At 46.3% G+C, this 25,513-nt stretch overlaps 1 long non-coding RNA gene across 1 annotated transcript in view; it reads right to left on the reverse strand.

The window, feature by feature from the left end:
* Window positions 1–25,513, reverse strand: part of LOC128050883 (uncharacterized) — a 111,109-nt gene that overhangs the window by 74,294 nt on the left and 11,302 nt on the right. The window contains exon 2 of the long non-coding RNA XR_008199699.1: window positions 6,506–6,544. This is a non-coding gene — a long non-coding RNA (uncharacterized LOC128050883). The remainder of the gene's footprint in view (window positions 1–6,505; window positions 6,545–25,513) is intronic.

Here is a 25,513-nt window from a genome sequence, read left to right on the forward strand (position 1 = left end):
CCTGAGAGAGCTGCAGGGAAGGGCTTCGGGGAGTTGCAGTGGCTTTAAGGAGAAGAACACAGACTTGATCTGAGGCCTGGCAAGGGAGGGAGCTGGTGGCGGGGAGGGGTGGATAAAGTACCCTAATGCACCCCAGCATTACTCTCTTATTTCCTGCAGGGAACTTCATCTGGCCAAACCCAGCTGGAAGCACAAGGGCATGGAGCCTGGTTGGTACAATCCACAAAGGTCAAATCCTGGGAGGTGTGGGAAAGGGTAGAAAATGTGTAGGGGCAGGCTGGTGGGGGATACCCTGCATGTGTGCGTCCTCACTTACTTCAGTCGTGTCCGATTCTTTGTGACCCCACGGACTGTAGCCCACCAGGCTCCTCTGTCCATGGGATTTTTCAGGCAAGAATACTGGAGTGGGTTACCATGCCTTCCTCCAGGGGATATTCCCGATCCAAGGATCGAATTCGCGTCTCCTGCCTTGGCAGGCAGATTCTTTTCTGTTGATCCACCAGGGAAGTCCATATCCTGCATGGTCACCTAGTGCAGTAGCCGTTTAAGAGGAGTAAATTAGAAGTTAACGTGCTGTAATGTGGCCCCCTCACCACATATAAATGGGAAAAGGGGCAGTCAGAGGCAGAGATGTCCATGAAATGAGGTTTAAGGAATTTTGGCACAGTGATCTGCATCCTCAGCATGAAAGGCGACAGATAGCTTTACTCAGTTTAATAATTCCGAAGAAAACATGTGTGTTCATAAAGAAGATTCCAAATTGTCAATAACACGTTAAATGTAGTCATTGTACTACTTAACAGAGCTCCAACAGGGAAGGGAAGATTATAACACAATTTAGAGATACCATATATCCACTCAAGGGGATTCCCAGGTGGCAGAGTGGTAAAGAACCCACCTGCCAGTGAAGGAGATGTAACAGACGCAGGTTCAATCCCTGGGTCGGGAAGATCCCCTGGAGAAGGAAATGGCAACCCACTCCAGTATTCTTGCCTGGGAAACCCCACGGACAGAGGAGCCTCGCAGAGGGTTGCAAAGAGCTGGACACAACTGAACACACACACACACACACATCCATTCAAAAGAAGTGTAACAAGCTACCATTAAACATATCTGCTTATTCACACGTCTCTACCTCCTTTCTCTCCTGAAGTGTCACTAAAAATGCCAAACAAGAGGTAAAATGGTATATACGCTCAAGAGCAAACAGAATGGTAAAGAGACATGAGCGGAGGAGAGATCTCAGCAAACGCTGGGAAACTGGAAAGCAGATGGAAGAATGAGGGAGGGCTGATATGGAAAAAGTTAGTTTCTTAAGGGCTCCCAGAGGGGGAGACTGACATGAGGCAAGCCACTCCGGTCTCAGCACCGTGGGGGAGCTCAGACCTCGGGGAGCCCAGGTATTATGATGGTGGGGGTCAAGCACAAAGAGGGTAGGGAAAGGAACCAGGGCCATTGTTTGGAATCCTCTCAGATCCCACATCATACTCTGTCCATAGCAGGAGACTGAAGACACTAAGTGGGAGAGACCCTGGCAGAAGAGAGGGCAGATGAACACAAGGATGTAAATGGAGGAATGACAGCAAGTCTGCAGACCCCACCTTGCCCAGGCGTGTATCGTCCTGTAACAAAGTACAGTGAATTTAAAACATGGCTGCAAAAGTTTTTGAGAGGGAGGACTCTTCTCCTTTCCTTAATCTGGGTGGGCTTGTATTACAGGGGAAGGGATGTTATGTGACTTCCAAAGCCAGGCCATAAAAGGCCCTGCAGCTTCCATATTGCTGGCAGGAACATTCACTCTAGAATCCTGAGCTACAATACAAGAGGTCCAGCTACCAGGCTGTTGCCCCGGGGAGGCCATGTGTCGTCTGCCTGGTCTCCAGTCCTGTTGTACCCAGTCTTCCAGCTTCCCCTGCCAGGTGAAGAACCATCTTGGAAGTGGATCCTTCAGCTGCAGCTGGCTCCAGCTTTCAGCCATCTCAGACACTGTTGAGCAGAGAAGAGCCATGCCTTTTCCCAATTCCTGACTTGCAGCACAACAAAGTGGCTGCTGTTTATGCTCTAAGTATTGGTGTGGTTTGTTAGGCAGTAACGGTAATTGAACAGGAGTTAGAATACTTCTCTTGAGAGGCCGTGTAGCTCTAGAGCAATGGTTCTTAAGGAGGTAATTTTGCTCCCCAGAGAACATTTGGGGGGGTTTATCGATATTTTTGGTTATCGCAATTCTGGGAGGGGGGTTACTAATGGCACCTGGTGAGCAGAGTTCAGTGATACTACTAAACATTCTACAATAAAGACTTATTTGGCCCCGAGTGTCAACATGCCAGGGTGGAGAAAGCCAGCTCTAGAGAAACGAGTCTGCCATTTAGAGGCTTGTTAATGAAAAGACTGGCTTGCTGCCTAGAGTGATGCCCCGGTCAAGTTTTCCCCCAATACAGTTTAATTCAGCTTTTTATTGCTTCATTCATAGATATCAATAGATATTTCTGATATTTGAGGAAAACTTCCAACGTGGAAGAGAGAGAGAGAAAACAAAAAGAAGCCAGTTGGAAACAAAGACAATTTAGAGAATAGAAAAATATTAAAAACAAAACCAACAGACAAATGAAAAATAAGTAATACCTTCAGAGAAATAAATGGGAGATAGTGTATCCATAAAACAAGACTGTAATATTATGAAAAAGAAGCAATCAGAAATAAGAATGAGTACTTGTATACTAAAAATATAAAGGCCAAAAGTTTTAAAAATCTAGAAAGTATTTCCAAAAGGCAAACGGAGGGGAAATAAAAAAGAAAACATAAGAAAATTAGCTGATTGATCCAGTAGGTTCAACAGGTAAAACAGAGGGGAGAAAATTCTCAAAGAATTAATTTTTCCCCCCAGAACTCAAGGACAGATACATCACACATGACTTAGCACGGCAGTAAAGAATGTCTACATTCACTATATATTGAGTTAACCAAAAATCTTGTTAGTCTTACTGGAAGGATGGAGGAAGAAGACCTGGAGGTGGTTTTGTAGGTGAGCTCAATTCTCAGCTACCACAAGAAGTCCACAGAGGTCTAAAACTGGTAAATCAAGAAATAACATCATAAATAGAAACAGAAAATAATAAAAGGTTAACTCTATCCTCTGAATAGAGTGGGGCAGAAAAACATCAAGAGAGGATTTTTATTAATATTATAAGCCTCTATTTTCTTTAAACCATATGTGTGCATTATTTTGATAAATTTGATAAAATAAAAATTTATTAAAAATGAATCCAATAAACAAATCGCAGTATGATGGGATTAAATTTAATTATTTGGAAAATCCACCCAGGTGGGCAAGCCATGCCCTAAGAATGCTCAATAAACTGGCGTGGGCAGCACGTAGCTCATTCATGTGGAAGAAGTCTCCTGATATCACTGGCCAGCAGCTGGTGGGTGGGAGTAGGGGTGGGGATGGGGGATGGCAGAGCAGCCCTTGGGCAGTCATCACCAGATCCCTTTCCCAGCAGCTGGTATTTGCTTGGGAGACCCTGCCCTGGAGCGTGGATTCTGAGGGTGGGCTAAGAGCTGAGCCCATGGCTGGAGTCACAGATCCCTCCTTGCAGGTGCACGAGTCAGGCTGCCTCAGCAGCCAACGGTGACTATATACACCCATTATCATCTGATGGGTCACCATATCTCCTATCAGAGGCTCCCTGGGTGGTGGTTGGGGGGTGGCAAAGTGGGGAACATGCTTGTGAGGTCTGGAGCCTTACCTTTGAGGTACATCTAAGTGGGCACCAGCCCTCAAGCCTAACCATCCTTTTCCTTCATCCGCTGCCTGTTACCCCTCTCCACTACCTTCTACCTCAGTCCTCAGGAGCTTGGCCTTGGAGACCACTCAGTTGGCCTGCCTGAAGTTTGTTTTCTCTTTTAAACCTTTTCAACTGTTACTTCCTTTTTAAAAATTACATCATCACTATATAAGTGTGGATGAAAAATATTGCCTGCCATATCAGCAAACAAGGGATGCTATGACCATCAAGCCGTCAGTCATTACCACCACTCCCAACAGTGAGCCTGAGATACTGGCCAGAATCCTGGCCTTAGCCAGCTAAGGTGCATATGAAAAGAAGGATTTCAATGAACCCAGACTCCTGCATCTTCCCATACACTGAAAAGCACTAAATTCATTAACTTGAGGTGTCTGGTTTTCTTTAATTAACAGTAATTTTTGAATGTTCTTATTACTTGCTCTTTTTGGCAAAACTCCTTTGTATCCTGGCTCCTCCCTTACCTTACCTCTTTGAGAACAGTCCCTCAGAGCTAGCTGAAAGGCTGACTCCCAGGCTTGAAGTCCTCATAAAATTCATGGAATAAAACACAATTCTCATTTAGGCTGCATATTTTTTTTTCAGTCAACATAAGTAACATGTATTCCTTGCAGAAAAATTTTTTAATGTTGAAAATCATCTATAATTCTAACCAGCCAAATAAAATCAATATTTGTCTATGAATTTGCAGAATGTTTCAAGGCTTCCTCACAGGTACCCAGGAAAGGTACGACTGGTTCATGATGTCTCATCTGAATACCACCAGCACTCACCACATGTTGGACTCTGAGCTGGGCCTTTAGAGGTGTTAATCCCACTAAATCCTCATAACTGCGAGGCAGGCCTTACTATGCCCATTTTACAGGAGGAGACAGAGGCTTAGGGAGATCACATTACTTGCCTGAGTTCTCATGTGAGTTAAGAGACTGATCTCGATTTAAACCCACTAGGCTGAGGATAAAGCTACTTTCCTTGCATGTTTTGTTAAGATTTTTCCATTTTTCTTTTTCTCTCTGTTGGGCTGCATTTCACAGGCCTCTAAGGCCTGTACTTGCCCAGTTTCAAGACTGAAAAAAGAGCCTGGAGTCAGTGACAGAGACATCAGTGATATAATGGATAGGAGGATTCATCTTACAAGTGTAAAGCAAAGTCCTGGAGCAATGCCTCACCATGTGATGGTGAGCAAGACAAGGAGGCAGCCTTCGCTCCTGGGGAGGGGAGACTGCCTGTTACGGGGGAATAGATGGCAGGTTGGCTCATCGGTTACCAGGGAAACTAGCAGAGGGGCACGCCCTTCACTGCCTTTTGGACAAGAACAATCTCTAGTTGGGGCCTGTGGCAAGCATATATAGGAAGGTCAGTCATGTGAATAGGGTGTAGGTGAAGTAGGCACTGATCCAGCCATTCTGGGCTTCCCTGGTGGCTCAGTGGTGAAAAATCCACCTACCGACGCAGGAGACGTGGGATCAATGTCTGATCCGGGAAGATCCCACATGCCGATGAGCTACTAAGCCTGCGTGCCACAACTACTGAGCCTGTGCTCTAGAGCCGGGGAGCCGCGACTACTGAGCCCACGTGCCGCGGCTACTGAAGCCTGTGTGCCCTAGGACTCGTGTTCCACAAGATAAGTCACCGCAATGAGAAGCCCTCGCGTCACAAATGGGAGAAGAGACCCCACTCTCTGCAACCAGAGAAAAGCCTGAGCAGCAGTGAAGAGCCAGCAAAGCCAAAAATAAATAAATAAAATTATAGTTAAAAGACAAAACAAAACAAAAAAGAGAAGAGCTCTTCTGAGTGGCCTGACCATACACTTTTTTTTTTAAACCTAGCAGTATACGCAAACATTGTTCTCATTAATATATATACACCCCTAGGTCATGCTGCTGCATGCAAGACAGGTCTCTGTGTAGATATGCCAGATTTTAAACAACCAACTCCTTTTTGTTGGGCTTTCCAATGTTTCCTTTTTTTTCTATTATAAACAATGCAGTTATAAATATCTTTATTCATCCACCTTTACAAAAATGTGTTTATTTCCAGAGGATAAATTCCAGATGGTAGAACTGCTGGGACAAAAGCTAGATACATTTTTAAAAGTGGCCCCTTTTCCAATCACATCAGCAGTACACATCGTTGCACATTCCCCCCACATTCATTATTTACTGAATATTTTCACTTTTTAAAATTTGGACTGTGATTTAACACAGAAACAGAGACCCCTCTATGCTGGAAGCATCCTATATATTCCTCTAGATTTAGAACCAAACCATTCTTGCTTTAAAAAAAAAACAAAAAGCCCAAACACTCTGCCAAGGCCTGCTCTGACTTCAGCAGGCAGGGTGGGACCTCCGGAGAGAGCAAAGAAGAGGAGAGGCCTGGAGGGAGGAAAGCAGGGCAGGAGGACCAGGCGGTGGGCCCGTGACTGGCTGGCGTGGGGGAGGCTGCCAGGGTTTCCCAAGGGAAGCACTGTCCTCCTGGGTCTGAAGACTGGAGAGTCACCTCTGCTGACCCATTCCTCAATACTTAGCTGTTTCTCACTGTCCCCAGCTCTCACTCTAACCAAGAAGTCAACACGAGTTCCTGCACCTTCATTTTATTTGGCTGCCAACACTTTCAGCCCTCTGGGTCTTCATTGAACACATTTCAAGGCCTTTTAAGTTGAGAAGTTTTAAACCAGACACAAAGTCTTATTGTTCTTTTACCTTGATGTTGTTTTCCTTCAGCAGGCTGCAAACTGGCACCTGTAGGTAAAAAGGAAAGTAAGTGATTAAGGGAGAGTGCTAAGGGGGAGCCTTGGGGCAAAGCGAAGCTGAAAGGAAGTTGAGTGATGAGTGCTCATCTCTGGGAACTCAGCTATGAGTTGGCTGCATGCTGGCCCAAGGCAGAAACAGGCCGCTGACATCCACACAGGGGTATGCTCCTGCCCAGGGCAGTTCTCTCTCATTCGGCTCATTGACACTCTTTTGCTGGCAGAAACCCCTTTCCCCTCGTCTCAAGGCCTTATATAAACAGTAAGTGGTTTTGTCATGCTTTTTTTTTGCGGGGGGTGGGTGGAGGTGGGCATGTCATATGGTATATGGGATCTAAGTTCCCTGACGTGGGAATAAGCCCGTGCCCCCTGCAGTGGAAGTGTGGAGTCTTGACCGCTGGACCACTAGAGAAGTCCCCATCATACATTTGTACTCATATATCCACTCATCGAGTATTTACTGAGCACCTACCATATGCCAGGCACTCTCCTTGGGCTCTAGAAATACAGCACGAGACAAAACAGGTGAAAACCCTGCCCCTGTGGGACTTGAAGACCAACCAACCAAATACATTAATTAAACAGTAATCAGAAAAGTTAACTGCTCTGGAGAAAAACAAAGCAAAAGATGGTAGAAGGAAATGTTGGAGCAGAAGGTGGAAAGGAGTGCTAAACCTGTAAATATTGCAGCCAGGGAAGCCCAGACATCTGAGATGACTTGTGAACAAAGACCTGAGAAAATGAGGACATGCACCCTGAGAATAAGAGGGGAATAAGCTTCCCAGGTGGGGTCAACAGCACGTGAAAAGGCCTGAAGGGAAGAGCCTGTCTGAGATGGTAAAGATCAGAGAGGAGGGGAGTGTGGCCCCGGAAGAGTGAGTGACGAGGAAGTAAGGGAGGGGAGCAGAGAGGCAGTGAGAGGCTCCAGGGTGTGCAGAGCACTGAAGTTCATCAAGCACTGACCTTGAGCGCTGACTCAAAACGGGGGCCTCTGGGAAGTTTTACACAGAGAAGGGACACGATGTGTCTCACACTCTAACAAGGTCACTGGATGTTGTGTTGAGAGTAACCTGGGGAGCACAGGTCAAACCAACTGGGAGGATACTGCAGAAATCCTGGAAAAGGCAATGGTGGCTTGGACTGAAGAGGTAGCATGGGGCAGGGGACAGGTACTGAGATCAGATACTAGAAAGTAGAGCCAACAGGATATGTGGATGGATTTAGAAGAGAAATATGAAATAAAGGAATCAAACAGGACTCTGAGATTTTGGTTTGAGCAAATGAGAAGAAGGAATAGTCATTATTTGCATGCAGAAGCCTGATGATGGAGCACGTCTGGCAGGGAGATAAGGAACTCAGTTTTGTTAAGCATGAGATGACTTTTAGACACTCAAGTGGAGAGGTGAGTAAGCAGGTGGATATATGTGTCTGGAGTTCAGGGGAGAGAGATCCGGACTGGAAGTGAAGATTTGCAAGTGCTCAGCATGTAGTCATTATGAAGCCATGGTGTAGGAGGAGGTCACCAAGGGTGGTAACTGTCAATATACAAGCTGCCTTCAGTTCATGAGGACTGTGTGTATACGTAGTTGCTCAGTTGTGTCCGGCTCTTTGTGACCCCACGGACTGTAGCCTGCCAGGCTCCTCTGTCCATGGGGATTCTCCAGAATACTGGTGTGGGTTGCCACGCCCTCTTCCAGGGGGATCTTCTCAACCCAGGGATCAAACCCAGGTTTCCCGCATTACAGGCGGATTCTTCACCATCTGAGCCACCAGGAAAGCCCTCATGAGGCTAAAAGGTAAAGGTAAAAAAAGTAAAGTCGCTCAGTCGTGTCCGACTCTTTGCGACCCCATGGGCTGTAGCCTACCAGGCTCCTCTGTCCATGGGATTTTCCAGGCAATAGTACTGAAGTGGATTGCCATTTCCTTCTCCAGGGGATCTTCCCAACCCAGGGATTGAACCCGGGTCTCCCACATTGTAGACAGATGCTTAACCGTCTGAACCACCAGGGAAGTCAGCTAAGCTCCATTCAATTGCTCAGCAAAGGGGACTGAGAAGGAGTAGCAAGTACAATAGGAAGGAAACCAGGAGAAAGGGTTTCGAGGAGATAGAGCAATTCACTGTTATAGGCCAAGTCATATGAGGACAGAGAATTAATAACTGGATTTAGTGTCTTGGAAGCATAGGCGATCTCAGTCAAGGGCAGAGTCAGCGGAATGGTTGGGATGAGAACCTGACTGGAACAGGTTCGAAAGAGAGGAGCCCAAGTTGTGAGCTAGAGGACAGATGGGGCTGGCCTCAGGAGCTCTGGAAGCGAAGAGGTAAGGGATGATCAGATAAACTGCTTCTAGCTTCACTTCACTCATTCACAAGCTGTAAAGCACAAAGCTGGCACTTCTACAACACATGTAACAATTTGGCAGCTGCTGTTACCAAGCCGGACCAGGTTCTCCATGTTGCTGAGCTTCAACCAGTTCTGGTCCCCAGAGAGAGTAATCAGCTTGTCTCTAGACTCCCAAGATGTTAATCCCATTTTCTCCAGGTCACCTGGAGCCTTAGCATCAATGCCCACAACTTTAGAGGGCTGCTGATCACCCTGGTCTGCTTCTTCTAAACCAAGATTTTGCTCAGGTCTCTTCTCCTGATGGGAAGTCAGAGGAGCAAGATGGCAGGGGTCCTGCTCTCACAAAGCCTGCCTTCTGGTGGAGAGGATGAATAACCACCCAGAACAGATGAGCAGCAGGTCATTGCAGACATAGTTAGGTGCAATGAAGACAATAAAATGGGGTGAGGGAGAGAGAGAGAATGTGGGAGGGGCCCCCTTCAGCCTGGGTGCACAGTCAGGAGGCCTTTCTGGCAGACGACATTTCAGATGAGACCCAGGGAAGCCTGGCGTGCTGCAGTCCATGGGGTTGCAAAGAGTCAGACATGACTGAGCGACTGAACTGAATAGAGGGCAGCTCATTCTCATTGAGCTGTCCCCAATCCCACACTACTCTTGAGCTTTCAAACCTCCCAAGGCTAGGTAGCGACTGGAACCAGCTAAGTACAGGTCCAAAAAGAGACAGTCTCATCTCTCTCTAATATATATTGTGGGGATTCTTCTCTCCATAATTAGAAAATACACACATTTCTTTCACTGAAAGATTTGGAAATACTGAAAACAGAAGTTTCAGTTCTACTACCCAGAGATCGTTATTGCTCACACTATTTATTCTTACTGTTCACATTTGGTGTGCATCTTTCTAGACATTTTTCTATGCACACATACACAAATTAAAAAAAGGATCATGTTGTATATTCTGTTTTGTGTACACTGTTTAAGTCATGAGTTGTGACTAAATTATAAGCACTCATATAATTTTTTTCTCCATATGATTCTTAATGGCTGCATAGTATTTCACTGAATGTATACTTTTATCATATTTTATTTAATTCCAAAACGCTGGCCATTTAGATTGTTTCCAGGTGACTGCTACTATGAGTAAATATTATAATGAGTAATCCTATATGTATCTTTTTTCTTTAGTGGAAGAGGCTTGCAAATTTCTCATTGTTTCCTTGGATTAAGAGAAAATGTCACCGCCCAGTGGGGGTGCCACAGATCTCTTGGCATCAAGAGGCAGCCTGAGGCTGAGGGCAGAGGAAGGGCAGGGCTGAGGCCTGCACCCAAGAGCCCCAGAGCCTGATCTAATCCTCTGACATAGCCCAGGCCTGACTTCCTCCCTAGAGGACCTGAGGAGTAGGAAAATAACAGGCCCCTCCCACAGGCCAAGTGAAATCCAAAGGGATTCCCCACCGGAGCCAGGAAGGGGGTGTCTCTCTCTGACCTGAGCACAGACAGCACTACCCCTCCCTTGAAATCCCCTTTGGGAAGCTCTTCCGTCCACCCCTCCCTGGGGAAAATATCTGAGGGGTCAGGCAGGCCATCTTTCTTTGGGGCAGGGCTGCTGGGGAGTGCTTGTGAAAGAGAGGGCTCTGCAGAAATAGGAGCTCCTCTCTTACTTCTGATTCAGCCTTGCTCCCGAATCCCTGAATTCTTCAGAGGAGCTGGCAGGGACAGTTTGTGCCTCCCATGAAAGGAATATCCTCAGAGACAGTGAGTTCTGGAGTGAGAGGGAAAAGCACAAGCCCAGGAGGTCCTCAGACCTGGGTTTGAATCTGCGCTCTGGCACATTTCAGCCTCATCTTGAGCAAGTGACTTCACCTGCAGAATGTAAGCTCTAGGAGGGAGGGACTTGGGTCTCTCTTGTTTACTGTAAAATTTATCAAGTAGTGGGTGCTCAATCAGAGAAGGCAATGGCACCCCACTCCAGTACTCTTGCCTGGAAAATCCCATGGATGGAGGAGCCTGGTAGGCTGCAGTCCATGGGGTCGCTAGGAGCTGGACACGACTGGGCGACTTTACTTTCACTTTTCACTTTTGTGCATTGGAGAAGGAAATGGCAACCCACTCCAGTGTTCTTGCCTGGAGAATCCCAGAGAGAGGGGAGCCTGGTGGGCTGCCGTCTATGGGGTCACACAGAGTCGGACATGACTGAAGCGACTTAGCAGCAGCAGTAGCAGGTGCTTAATAAATTCTATGCCAGGTTAATGTATGCTCCTTTTGGAGCCTCAGTTTGTTCATCCGTAAAATGGGGTGATAACACCTCACTGGTTTGTTGTGAATTAAAAAATAAAACATGGGTAAATACTTAACACAGTGTCAGGCATTCAAGAAACACTAGCAGCCAAAGCCCTGGAGAGGCGCTTCCACCATGCTCTGCACACGGCGCTGACGTGAAGCTCTGCAGCTCACCTGTTAGAATCAGTTTACCTTTACTCTGCTCACCACTGCATCCCAAATGTGTCTCTGGTGTGGTACTCATTACTCTGTGTGTGCTTGTCCAGCTACCCCCTTAGGCTTAGGGCAGTTTAAGGACAAGAATTCTGTCTGTATCCTCTGTGTCTCTGAACAACAATATGAAGGAATAAGCAAGGTTGGTATTCCCATTCTACAGATGAGGAAACTGAGGCTGAGAAAGGTTAGGTGCCTTGCCCTAGTTGCACAGACAGGGAGTGGCAGAGCAAGATCTAAACCCAGTTCTGGTTTCTGGGCCCCTGCTCACTTTTAGGTGACTCTCTTACAAATAGCGTGGGGCGGGGGGTAAGGAGGAAGCAAGCTAGTTCCCAGGGCCCCCGAGGGAAAAGGCCAGCAGAACTCCAAGAGGAGTGGGGTCTTCAGGGAGCTGGAGAGTTGTCAGGGCACCAGCAGTCACCAGAGCCCCCTCTTATCTTCCTGTGGATCACCATGCATGCAACAGCTGCAACCCCCAGAGGCCTGTGGTTTAGCTGGCCTGGGACAGGCTGATGCAAAGGTGGGGATCCCAGGCACCATCTATCAGTGTGGAACCCAGCCAGCAGGGGGACTTAGGTTTCTCCAGCCCAGAGCTGGAGTCTTGGCCCCAGCAACAGGGGTGGCAGCTTCAGGGTATCTGCTCAGGGATGGCCTGGCTTGAACTGTGGGGCAGGATGAGCTCCCTATCAGACCACAAACATCTTGATTTACTCATCTCCGTGACCTCAGGATCCTAATGAATGAGTGAGAGGCTCCAGCCTCCAACAGTGGTGACTAAGGGAGAGGGAGCAGTTAGACCTAAACCAGGGATGTGGAGGGAGGAAACAAGGGACCAGGCAGGAGGGTTTTTAACGACCAAAACCAACCTCTGTCTCCTCTCCCCTTGATTAAACTGTACATTTCTGGAGGGCAGGTCTGTGGCTGATTCATCTGTGTCTCTACCACACCCAGTAGAATACTTTGGTATTCGGTAATAGCAACTGAATTGCAGCTTACTGAGGTATAACTGGAAGCCAGTATAAAGGAGGACAGATGGCATTGGCTCTCTGTTCCAGGGTCAACCCGGAAAGGGCGGTTCTGCTAGTCCAGTGTCCTGACCAGGATGGCCCCAGAGAGGGGCAGGGACTCTTCAGCTGGGCTATTCAGAGTGTGTGCCTCCCTCCCCAAATCCCACCCCGGTGACTAACTCTCCTTTCCCGAGCCAAAGAAAGACCATCTGGGGGGAATCTCCTGACTCTGTGTGTCTCTCCGGTGACAGAAACGGACCGGGTGTATGGTGTAACGTCCTTGTCCCGGGGAATGTGGGAGGGCTGTGGGCCATGAGAAAGAAACATGCAGAGCAATGGTCTCTTCTTTCAAGTAACACTGCTGCTTTTGCCTGAACGGTCAGGTCAGCAGGTTCGTTTCCACCTGCCATTCCCACAGTATGTGTTGTCGCTTCTGTGCGCTCAGTCATGCCCAGCTCTCTGCAACTCCACGGACTGTAGCCCACCAGCCTTCTCTGTCCACGGGACTCTCCAGGCAAGAACACTGGCGCAGGGCGCCATTTTCTCCTTCAGGGGATCTTCCCAACCCAGGGATTGAACCCATGTCTCTTGCAGCTCCTGCATTGGCAGGTGGATTTTTTTTTTACCACTGAGCCACCTGGGAAGCCCCTGTGTGCATGTGTTACATGGCTACAAATAACCCTGATGTTGCATACTTAAAATAATGCCTTTCTTCAATCTTCTTGCTGGCCCATCAGTGTAAACTGTGTGCCCTCTGAAGGTGTGCTTTGTGCAGGGCTTGTCTCTACAAGGCCAAACTCAGTATGCATTTTATCACTTGCACAACTGTACAGCCTTAAGCGTAAGACTTAAGCCTTAAGGCTGAAGGAATCTAGATCCTGTATGGGGACACCCTGGAAATCAGATACAACACACATCTATCCACATGGCTCTAAATTAAGTCTACAGGATTAGGTCTAAGCTCAGACGCAGCCAAAGGCCTCCAGGCTATGGCCCACTTTACCTGCCTAAAAATACCCTCCCATCTTGCACTTCACTTACCTAAGTAAGTGAATGTGACTCATGTGAGATGCAACTACCTGGACCAGCCAGTGGGTCCCAAAGTGTGGTTCCCTGACCAGCAGCATCAGCATCAGCTGGAAATTGTTGGAAATGCAAATTCTCAGGTCCTACTCCAGAGCTACTGAACCAAGATCTCTGGGTGGGGCCCAGCTGCCTGTGTTTTAAAAGTCCTCCAGACGATTCTGACATGTGCTAAAGCCTGAGAACCGCCTGGATGTGCCATTCCCTAAGCCTGGGGTGTCCTTCTCAGGCCTTCTCTGCTTGCTGTCATCTCAATCCCTGTCAAAGTTCTGCTCAATACTGTTCCTTTCAGGAAGCCCTCCTCATCCCCTGAGCACCAGTGAATGCCTCTTTCTGAATCCCACAGCCCCCTTGTCATTCCCTTCTCCATTAAGGTAAAATGGATTCATTTCTGCTTTTTCTTCTTCATTTTTTTTTTTTTAGCATGTTTTCTGCTTCATTTTACAGCAAACTGAGCATTTGTTAACTGCATCCCGAACTAATTTAACCTTAACACACACGCACAAATGTTACTCTGAAAACATCTCCGGGAGTAAAAGCCACGTCTTCCTTTACTCACTCTGTCAACAAATATTTACTTTCAGAGGTAAAAGGTGTGGTCCTATCCTCCAGGAGCACAGCATCGTACGGTATGTGCTTTTCCGGTGTCTGGCTTCTTTTACTCAACATGCCTGAGATCCATCTGTATTGCTATGTGCCAACAGAGTTTGTTCTTTTTCCAATTGCTGTGCTGTATTCCACTGTATGCATATGACACAATTTACTTATCCATTCTGTTGCTGATGGCCACTTGGGCTGTTTCCAGTTGATGAATAAGAACACTATAAACACTGGAGGATATACACACTCATTCCTACTGAGTACATACTTAGGAGGGGAACTGATAGTTTATGGAATGAGTGTAATCTCAGCGTTGGTAGATACTGCTAAATAGTTTTCCAAATTTCCAAACGCTCAAATTTATACTCCTATCACCAACACTTGAAAGTGAAAGTCGCCCAGTCGTGTCTGACTCTTTGGGATCCTGTGGATCGTATAGTCCACGAATTCTCCAGGGCAGAACTGGAGTGGGTAGCCTTTCCCTTCTCCAGGGGATCTTCCCAACTCAGGGATCAAACCCAGGTCTCCCGCATTGCAGGAGGACTCTTTACTGGCTGAGCCACCAGGGAAGCCCAGCAACACACGAGGATTTGCCAATCTGGTATTATCAGTCTTCAAGGTTTTGGTCCTTTAGGGTGGATATACAGTGTTATAAGTTCTAACTTGCAAAATACTATTTAGACATCCACTTTAAACATGTTCTTGCTCAAGGCTTTTGCTGATTTTGCCTGTCTTTTTCTTATTGACCTACAGGTGTTCTTCATATATTCTGACTCCAAGTCCTCTGTCAGGTATGTTACTGAAAGTATCAGCCTGTGGTTTGCCTTTTCAGTCTTTTAATAGTATCTTCTGATGCACCAAAGACCATGAAAGTTCAATTTACCTATTTTTTCATCTATGACTATTGCTTTTTGTACACTGTTTAATAAACCTTTGTTTTAGGGGCTTCCCTAGTGGCTCAGTAGTAAAGAATCCACCTGTCAATGCAGGAGACATGGATTCGATCCCTGATCCAGGAGGATCCCAGATGCCAGGAGCAAGTAAGGTCAAGGGCCACAACCACCAAGCCTGTGCTCTAGAGCCTGGGAGCCATAACAAGAGAAGCCAGGGCAATGAGAAGTCCAGGCAATGCAATAGAGAGTAGCCCCCACTCACCATAACTAGAGTAAGCCCATGGAGGAGCAAAGATCCAGCACAGTCAAAAATAAATAAAGAAAATAAACATAAAAATAGCTAAATGCTTTAAAAAAAGAAATATTTATTTTAATGTCAGTAAATCCAGCAAACACAGAAATAATCACAAAAAGCTAATGTTTAAAAATACAAAGAATTGAAAGGACAAAGTCTGACTGAGCAGGGGAAAGACTGCATTTGTCCATGAGGGTGTGCCCACTTGAGTGTGACATGCAAAGCCTGTGCTTCACTCTAGGATGTGATGTAGGTGAGAGGTGAGTCTCTGGTCAGTTCAACAAGCAGGTGTTGGTGTCCAGTTTGGATAGGGTGCTGTGCCAGGTCTGAGAATGGCTCTGTGGGGGTAGGGGGACCCTGGCTGACTGGCTCAAGAGAAGGACCACCCCCTTTCACGTGTGTTAAACTGGGTCCAGCCCCGCAAACCCTGGTGGCTTCCCCTAGTCCATGCCCTGCTCCTCCTCCTCCATGCTGGAACCTGCAGAGAGAGCAGAGTTGACACTTGTCCAGCTGGCTCGCAGTGGGGGAATTCTCCCCTCCTCGAGTCACCACAAACAGAAGGAGCTTCGCATCACAAGCATGGGACTACAAATGATCGCATGCTTGTTTCACTATGCTGCATCACTTCCAAAATCCCCTGCGAGGCTTTCAGATGAAGTCTAGATCCAAAAACTTCCCCCATGTTTCCCCCAGTTTGAACAGAACAATACCCAGAGAATCACAAGCTGCCTCATAAAGCTGACTTCCCCAAAGAAAATAAAAGAGATCTCAGACTCAAGGTTACGAGTACGTAGTCCAGAATGACCAAGCCACCACCTCTTCTGCTGGGGGGTGGTGGTAGCAGGCTGGTGGCCCCTATCAGGGTGGTATCAGGTATCAGGCTGGTACCAACAGGACCTTGGCCCACCAGAGGGACACAAGGCTCCTCCAGGAAAAAGGCAGCTCCAGCATCCCCAGGGTAGTTTTCTCCTTATGCAGCTTCATGGAGATACACACACATGGTCTTGGGAGCTCAGAGATGTGGTGCACAGGTCCCCAGCATCACTACCCACAGAAGCACTAGCCAGGTGACAGACTTCATTTCTGACGTATTCACACGACAGGTCTTGGGGAAAACCGCAAAGTGATCACAGCAGCAGCACCCAATTTCCTTGTTTGTTCTGGTTCCTACCCATCACCACTACCTTCTCCCATTTACCATCCTCTCATAAGAACTCACAACTCCAGGGTAAGGTCAAAGGGCTCCTTGAAATCCACAAGTGGTATACAAAATCCTGGATGTTCATGAGTTTTCCTGAGGGAATGGTCCATCTATTTCCTTAGGTTCTGAAAGAGGTGTGTGACTTAAAAAATGCTGAGAACCACTGGACCAAGCCCTCTATTTAAAGATGAAGTTAGTTTACAGTATAAAGTTAAATTACACTAATGACTTATATGCGTCTTTAGCTAACTGCATTTTCAAAACAACACCTCAGGAAGGAGAATGCTTAACTGAAAGCGTATTTCTAAGGGCAAAATTGAAGTACAGTTGAAACCTGAGGTGGAGAGATTGACACTGAAGCAAGAGGCCTTTCTGCTATCCTTTCAGCTGCTCCCACCAGTGCAGAAGATCAGTTTTTCTGTCTAGATGGCTTCTTGAAGGCTACTACTGGAGAGGCAGGCGTTGTCAAAAGAGACATAGGAATTTCTCAGATGAAGCTCAGTCCCTCAGGTTCAAGACACCTCCAAGGCCACTGAGGCTGTTAAGGCCTTTGAAAGAAGGGAAGATTCTCACTGTGACTTAGAGACCCAGGAACCCTGTTTCTATGATCACAGCAGTCCTCAAGGGGGAGGAATGCATCTGAAGCATATGCTCCTTCACCAAAGGGCCAAGCCTTCAGAAAAGTTATGGCTGCTACATCCTGGGTCCCTACTCTTTGCTGGTGATAAGACACAGCAGCTGTCCTGAGGAGGAGCAATCTGAGGCCTCCTTGCCCCTCCCACCGTGCCCTGCAAGTCCTTCTCCGCGTGGTCAGCGTGGTCAGCGAGCTTCATGATCACGCCAGGGCCCTGCCCCCGCTGCAGCCAGGAGGAAGTGATTCTGCAGCAAGGCCTCCCAGGGACTCCCAGGGCTGGCTCAGGCATATGCTGTTCAATAAGTGGGATTTTTTCCCAGTGTTTTCAGAAACTGTCGTGTAAAAATATAACCATCCAAAAACTGTTTATGTAATTCCTGGGAAGTCTCAACAGATATGGTTCCCTATTTATAATTGTGGCCAGGACTTAAAAAATTAAAGTAGAGGGGTTGTCAAAATTGCAGAGGCTGTCATATTAAAGCTCTGTGCTTTTGCAGCATCAGAACTGTTTCCCTAATATGGAGACCAGAATCTGCCCCAGAATTCAGGTTTTTAGGGGATTTTAGCATGGTTATGCTGGAATTTGTTTAAAAGCCTGGGAACACTCTATTCTCATAAACATTCTGTGCCCACCAGAGTCAACATGGCTCCCTTGCTCCCCTCCACACACCTGCAGGGTCTGCTCTGCTTCTGGGTTGGTCTCCCTGGAGGTGGGCATCAGACTACTTGGCACAACTCTCAGGGGTTCAGCTCTCTGGATCTCTACCAACAGAACCCATAAGGTCCTGGTCCCTAAACCACAGACTTTGATTATAGGGGAAATGAAAAGTTCCTGAGGGACATTCACAGGGTGAAGGTGACAGTCTGGGCTTCTTTCTAGAATCGCCCTGGGATCGCCCGGTTGGCAATCCAACTAGAATCCAGCCTTTAAAGAAAAACATCTCCTTTTTTTGTTGTTGTTTTAAATTAGAAAGGCTATTCTTCTTTGGGCTAGAATATTGTTTGGATCACAGACTTTTCCAGTAAAAAAGAATCTGATGAGAGCTATGTCTCCACCAAATACACAGTAAAATACCACTTGAGGGGGAGAGAATGGGTTCATATCCCATGAAGATGAGCCTGTGAACCTAGAGATAAGAACCTCAGCCTTGGAGTGGCTTTCTGATAACACAAAGCCTCTAAGCATTCCTAACCACTGCCAAGCAAGCACCAGCAGCTGAGGCCTCAGTCCAGGACCCTACCTCCACTTGCACTGAACACCCTGGACAGAATGCAGAGGCGCAGGACCATCCCACCTTGACAGAAAACCCTCGTGTTTCTGCTCAGGCCCCACAGCTTGGAGCGGTTGAAGAGAGGAGGGAGAGTGTGGCCACCCCAGCCCTAACGTCCTTCAGCTGAGGGACAGTGGCCAAGGGACATGTAAAGGGGGTTGAAGAGTCGGGGTCAGCAGTTCTTCCTCTCTGCTCTCTCCACTCACCCTTACCCCCACACCAAGCCTTAATGTCAGCCCTACTATGTCCACCCTGAAAACCCTCCGCCACTTCCCACAGGTCCCCTCCCAGGGAAGTTCTTTAACTGGTGGGTGTGGGAAAGAGGAAGAGGAAAAATATTTCTATGCCTCCCAATTCCCTCCACTCTCTAAATATACTCAGTTAGAAAATAACTGGAGATCTCATGCCAGGTACCCGAATGGCTCTTCTTATATCCATAAAGAGAATGACTGATGAAGAAATGCAAAATCCCAACACATAAAAATGTGTTTGAAAAAGGGAAGCCCCCCAAAAGTTCCCATCTGTTGACCAGAGGCAATAAAATAATGACTTAAAAACACACACACAGACAAAACCTTTGGGGTCTTTCCAAATCACAGAGGAAAATATAAACAGACAAAGACATGCTCTAGTCTTAAAACTCTGACTTGGTACCAAACCAAGTGATCCTTAACAACAGTAAACAACCTCTCCCCAGCACCCTTCAGCCCACTTTGCCTCACCCACATGAGATCCCGGATAATTCTGCAAACATTTATTGACCACTGACTTTGTGTCCTACCATTCTAGGAGCTGGAGTTATGCAATCTCTGGGCATTTTAAGAGGAGCAGGAAAACAGTTCAGTAAACATTTATTGTATACCTACATTGTGCTAGGTTTTAAAGTTTGAGGGGACAAGAATCTGAGAAAAGAGTAGCTAGGAATAATCCAACCTGGGAAGCACTAATCTACAAATGACACCTCAGGCGCAAGGAGCAACTAGTTCTGCATGGTGGGATCACGGAAGGTGACCTAGAGAGGTGACATTTAAGTTAGGCTTTGAAAACATACTAGGATTTTGATGGGTATAGCTGGGAAGGAGTGACATTCCAAGCAGAAAGAACTGAGAGAACAAAGCTTAGGGTTTGGGGAGGGAGTGGTACGGACAGTTGGTTGCATGGGGTAGATCGTGTAGTTAGGCCAGCGGTACCAGAGCCTGAGGTCTGGGGGCAGGGAATGAGAAAATAAAAGGCAGGCTGCAGTGTATGATAGCCGTGGATAAGTGCCATTCAGAGGACCTGCTGTGTGGAGTGACCACCTGCAGCTTCAGCATCTTCCATACCAACCATTCAAGTCAAGGCCGCACTGCCTCCTAGGAAGTTCCCAGCCAGGAGCAGATTATGGCAGGGGTGTTAGGGCCTGTCCATTTCTGCTCCTAGTGGTACTCCTCTAACGGGCAGTCTTTGTGCTGGAGCTTCCCAGTGAGCCGACTGAGAGGTTTGCAAAGCTGCGTTACAGCCAGAGTGTCTTGCTGCCCAATGCTGCTGCCTCCCCACTCCCTCCCCAGGAGGTCGGCCTCAGCTGCTGGGCTCCCCTCTGGAGGCTGCCTTCTCCTGGCCTACTCCTGCTGCCTGCCCTTTATTTATTTAAAAGAATTCAATTAATTTATTTATTTTGGCCACACTGGGTCTTCAGTGCTGCTGTGGGCGTTCTCTAGCTGCGGTCGGCAGGGGCTATTTGCTAGTTGCGGTGTGCGGGCTTCTCAGTGCAGTGGCTTCTCTTGTCGCAGAGCACAGGCTCGAGAGCACTAGCTCAGTAGTTGCAGCATGTGGGCTTAGTTGCATGTGGAATCTTCCAGGACCAGACATGGAACCATGTACCCTGCACTGACAGGCAGACTCTTAACCAATGGACCATCGCGGAAGTTCTCCTTTTATCTTTCATAGGCATTACCCCCCAGCCCCCATGTAATCTCCTGCACTTTGAATTCCATCTTGGCTACGCAGAGGATCCAAACTGAGACGGATCCTGGATGAATCCTCAGTGTCTGGACTCTGACTTGTTGGCAAGGAGGAGCCACTGAGGTCTTTCAAATATGGGAAGCATGATCAAATATGAATTTTATAAATGTTATCTAGCAACAGAGGGAGGAATGAACCAGTAGGGAGGGAACATGGTGGTGAAAGGACCATTTAAAAGGACAGCGCGTTTACTGCTACAGGACTTTGACATGAAGGAACTGGCAGCGTGTATAATTTACCATGTATATACTCTTTAACAATCTCAATTTTAGAAATCTGACAGAAATGCTAGGACAAATGCATGAAAATATAATGATGAGGATGTTTACAGTAGCCTTACATATATTAGCATGACATTAGAAAACTCCATGTTCATCTGTAGGAAGGAAGATAAAAAATGGTACATCCACACAATAAAATAATGTACTATGCAGGTAGCAGGCCTCTCTGTACTGTCTTAGAACGAGGTTTACATTATACTGCCGTTTGTAAGAAGCCTGGTGCTGAACAAATATACTGCGTGATCCAGTTTTCAAGAATAGAAGTGTGCATATACATATCTTCTACATGTGCTTACACACGTAGGTCTGGAAGGAGATACATCAGCTGCTGATAAAGGTTATTCCTCAGGGTGGAGGGCTTTCACTTTTTTACTTTATGTTTTTACAAAGTACTATAAAGAGAGAGAATCAGGCTTTTATTTTTACTTATTTTGGTGCTTTTCTGTATTTTCCAGTTTTTAAGGTGATAAACACATATCACCTCTCTTAAAACAAAATTGCAATTTAAAAAGCTCCATGTCCTCCTGGAAAATATATATAAAAATTCTTCATATTTCGTATCCAGAGGAAAATATAACAAAAAGCTTCTGGGATATTGGGGAGGTCTGTCAATGTCAATGGCCTGGTCTAGGTAAACAGGAATTAGAGATGATCAGGAATAGAGCTGAATGCAGGGTGGCAAAGACAGAAGTTCCAGAAGAAGCCCAGAGTGCTATCCTGGGTAGTGAGTACATGACCTGCAGAGGCGGAGTGAGTGGAGGAAGGAGATGGAGAGGGAATGTGTGCTGAGTGTGCTGGCCTGAGTGCAGAGGCTTGGGCCAAGCCAGGTGGTGTAAATGAGAAGTGATGCTGGCTTCTGTCCCACAGCTAGGAGGGTAGCTGGGGATAGAAACTTATGACCTATGGAAGAGTCACAACTCACCGGCAGCACTTACCAATGGACTAAAATGCTAAATATAAACAGTGAAACTGTTTAAAAAAAAACAACTAGAAAAAATATTGGTGAATGTTATCCGATCTGAATGGAGAAGGACTTTAAACACAAATGCAATCAGCATTTTAAAAGTCTGTTAACTTTTTACAACATTAAAAATAAACACCTATTCTTCAAAAACAAAACACAAACAAAATCAAAAGGCAAGCAAAAATAGGGTGAATATTCACAGCATTTACAGAGAAGAAATATCATTCATATGTTAAAAAAAAAACGCTAATAAAAATATGGCTCAGACAAAAAAACAAGCATTTTGTATCGATTAGAATTTTGTCCAATTACATATAACAGAAAACAATAGGGGCTTAAACAAGATGTAAGTTTATTTCACTCTTACATTAAAAAAAAAAAAGAAGTTCACAGTCAGTTCAGGGTTAGGATGGTAACTCCAGGAGTCGTTAGAGACAGGCATCTTGTTCATTCTGCCCCATCCTTAGGGTGCGGCTCTCAGCCCATGCTGGTTGCTAGAGCTCTAGTCAACATGCCCTCATTTACGGAGGTAGGATGGAGAAAGGGAGGGTGGGTAGAACAGTACACTCTTCTCCTTTCAAGGGGACTTATTAGAAATCCCACACAATGATTGCATCTCACTGGCCAGAGCTCAGTCACATGGCCATACCAAGCTTCAAGGAAACACAGGCTTGCAGTCATGTGGCAAAGGGCTCAGCTAAAGAATTGGATTTGTTACTAAGAAAGGGGGAGGGGATTGAAACTGGAAAACAACTAGCAATTTCTAACATACAGGTGAAGAGAACTAAAATCCCGCATGCCTCATGATATGGCTGAAAAGAAGAAAAATAATTCTCAAAAGAAATACAAATGTAAAGTGTTTTTAGAAGGTCAACTTTACTTTAAATAAATGTAAAGAAGCCTTCTTATAGTCTCCTCATGCTAAGATCTTGAAGGGTTGGGCAGACAAGCCATCAAGAGGACACTCAGGAGCTGACAGTCTTTACGACAACTTCCCATACAGCTGCCCATCAATAAGAATCCCAAGGTAAAGGCCCTTCCACCTGCTGAGTGTCTCCTGGCCTTTCTCCCCAGAGTCTCCCTCCAAACCCAAATGATGTCATATTCTATAAACACCAGAGGTGGAGAAAATTGTACACCCAGGGGTTCTCTAACTCAGCTATGGCTACAATTAAATTTTAGGTGTTTTTGAAAGTTCCTTAAAAAGTAATATCCTCATGCAAACTGAATCAGCAGTTTCAGAACTAAAAAGAACCTCTGCCCCTTTGCTTGGAGTGTCACAAACCAAGCATGAAAACTGGCCACTATAATAAGGAATGGCGTGAGAGAGAATTGGGCAACCCCAGCTTAACTCTTCTGGCCAACTGAGAAATTTTACCTTGGGCTCCAGTGGACTATAGTGTCAGCACTTCCATCCTGCAAAACACGGAGAAGACACAGCCAGCTGTGGGCTCTGAAAGCTTCTTACGCTTTTAGGCCTATTTTTAATAGCAATTATGCCTTTTCTCCATCTCAAACTGTCACCATCACGTCTCACTATTTAACTGAAAGGCTGCTTTTAGCACTGACTTATAATTTCTACTCTTTTTAAATGGCTGTGGATTAGGAAACAAAATACAAGAGCAAACTGATATTTAGTGGAGTCTGGGGGAGGTGGTGTTTAGTCCTGGGAAGCAACGTGACATATGACTGAACATATGTGTGTTTAGTCTCATGTAACAGGAATACCTGAATTTGGGTGCTATTTCTACCATTTGCCCGCTGTGTGTTCTTGAACAAGTTATTAAATTTCTCTTAACCTCAGGTACCTTATCTTACAATGGGATAATACTGTGCTTCCCTCTTGGCTGGATGACATCACTGACTTGATGGTTGGATGGCTTCACCGACTCGATGGACATGAGATTGAGTAAGCTGTAGGAGCTGATGATGAACTGGGAAGCCTGGCTGCTACAGTCCATGGGGTTGAAAAGAGTTGGACACGACTGAGCAACTGAACTGAACTGTGCTTCCCTCAAAAAGTTTATCGTACCGTCAGAGTCCTGGAGGAAACAGATGGCACACTCAGTGGAAGGGCTTAAGGAAATCAACAACGGTTAGTGAAGCACTTTAGGGCTGGCGACAATGGGGAGCTGCTACTACTTCTAGCCTGAAGATGTGAAGGAAGGGAAGAGGTAAACGAGCCCAGGGAAGGCTGCTGTCTGAACAGGTGTCTAACTGGAGCTGCAGGATTCAGTGGAGGATCCAACTGGCCTGCAGTGAATCGATGGCAAACCAGGGAAATAAATTCTTGATCTAGTTTTCCTGTGTCCACCGATCTCTGGCCAGTACTCCCTATTAGCCAGACCTAGCCAGAAGTCAGAGGCAAGGCAGATGGTGACGCAGTGCACACAGGCCAGTCTTCCACGGCACAGAGCAGGTGGGGATGGTGGAGCACAGATCTGGAGGCACAAATGGAAGAGCTTTTGGAAAGATTAAATAAAACAGAGAATGTGATGAGCTTAGCAGAAGGCCTTGAACATAGTAAGTCCATAAGTCCTCAATAAATGTTAATTCATTCTGAACTTTGGTTCTGTCTCTCTCTCTCACTTGCTCTCTTTCTGGCTGCCTTTTTAATTTACTACTTGCTTTCTGAATTTTAATAGGTCACGAACGATTGAGGTGTCTTACAAGTAATAAACTGCTGTTATCACTCTTACAGGATTTTGAGGGTGCAATAAGTACATACCAAAGATAACCAGGGGCTCTGGGGGCTGGGGAAGAGAGAGAGAAACAAAATAAGGGGAAAAGGCAAGAGGAAAGGATGGGAGAAAGCTGTATGTTCCCTATCAGGCTGAAGTGGACATGGGATTATCTTAGTTTATGATCAAATTAAGCACATACTGGGACATAACAACAGCACCTTTGCAATTTTACAGCCTAGTGAGACTTTCCAGAAAGCCTAGTGAGACTTCTAAGGATGTGAAGAGGTATTCCTACCCTAAATGCAAATCTTGTTCTTACCCACAGATTAATAGGTTTTATTTCAGTACCCTCTTTCCTCCAAAAATGAAGTAGTCAAATTTGTTCACATGGATGTTCATGCATGCTCGCATCTATGTGCCTGGTTTAAGGGAATCTTATATTCTGATTTGGGAAGTGTCTGCTTGGAGTGAGTTAGTCCTCTCATGAGATGACTCCCAGTAGGCAGGGAGGTCCAGAGAGTGGTCTGAGCTCTTGAACCCCAGAATCCTTTCCTTAAGCCTTTTCCTGCTGCTGACGTGGCCCCCGAGGAATCTGTCTTAACTCTACAAGCTACTCTTGAGTGTCTGGTATAGGCTACAGAGCAGAATATTCTTGTCTATCTGCTCCTTCTCTCCCTCCAAGCCTTTGCACAGGCCATCCTCTCTGCCTGGAACATACACTCTGTCTTCTCCTGACTAATCTCACCTCATCCTCTAAGACCCTCCCAGATGTCACTGCCTTCAGGAAGCCTTATTGAACATCTCTCCTCCTCTCAACACCCAAAGGGGCTGGGAAGCCCTCTGTCTGCTCCCACTAACCCTCTTTGATCGCCTCACAGTACATACTACACTGTCCTGTTTCCTGGCCTAACTCTCCCAACAGACTGAAAACCTCTTGAGGGACCTTGACATACTCACATTGGTTTATCACCACTCAGCAGAATGCCAGGCACACAAAGGATACTGAATGAAAGAATGTTTAAGAAATAATTCAGAAAATAGAAGTGTCACAAGTCCCAAGGCATCAAATCAACCACATTATACGTTCCAGAGCATTCTTCCTCTCCTCCTGTCACCCTGCCTCTCCTGCACCAACAGCAGGCAGGACAGCTGACCTTACGGCTGCTCACCTGCTCCTTCCTCAGTCTTCTTCTTTTTCAGGAATCTCGTACA

Source organism: Budorcas taxicolor, chromosome 7 (assembly GCF_023091745.1).
Source record: "Budorcas taxicolor isolate Tak-1 chromosome 7, Takin1.1, whole genome shotgun sequence".
Lineage (NCBI taxonomy): Eukaryota > Metazoa > Chordata > Mammalia > Artiodactyla > Bovidae > Budorcas > Budorcas taxicolor.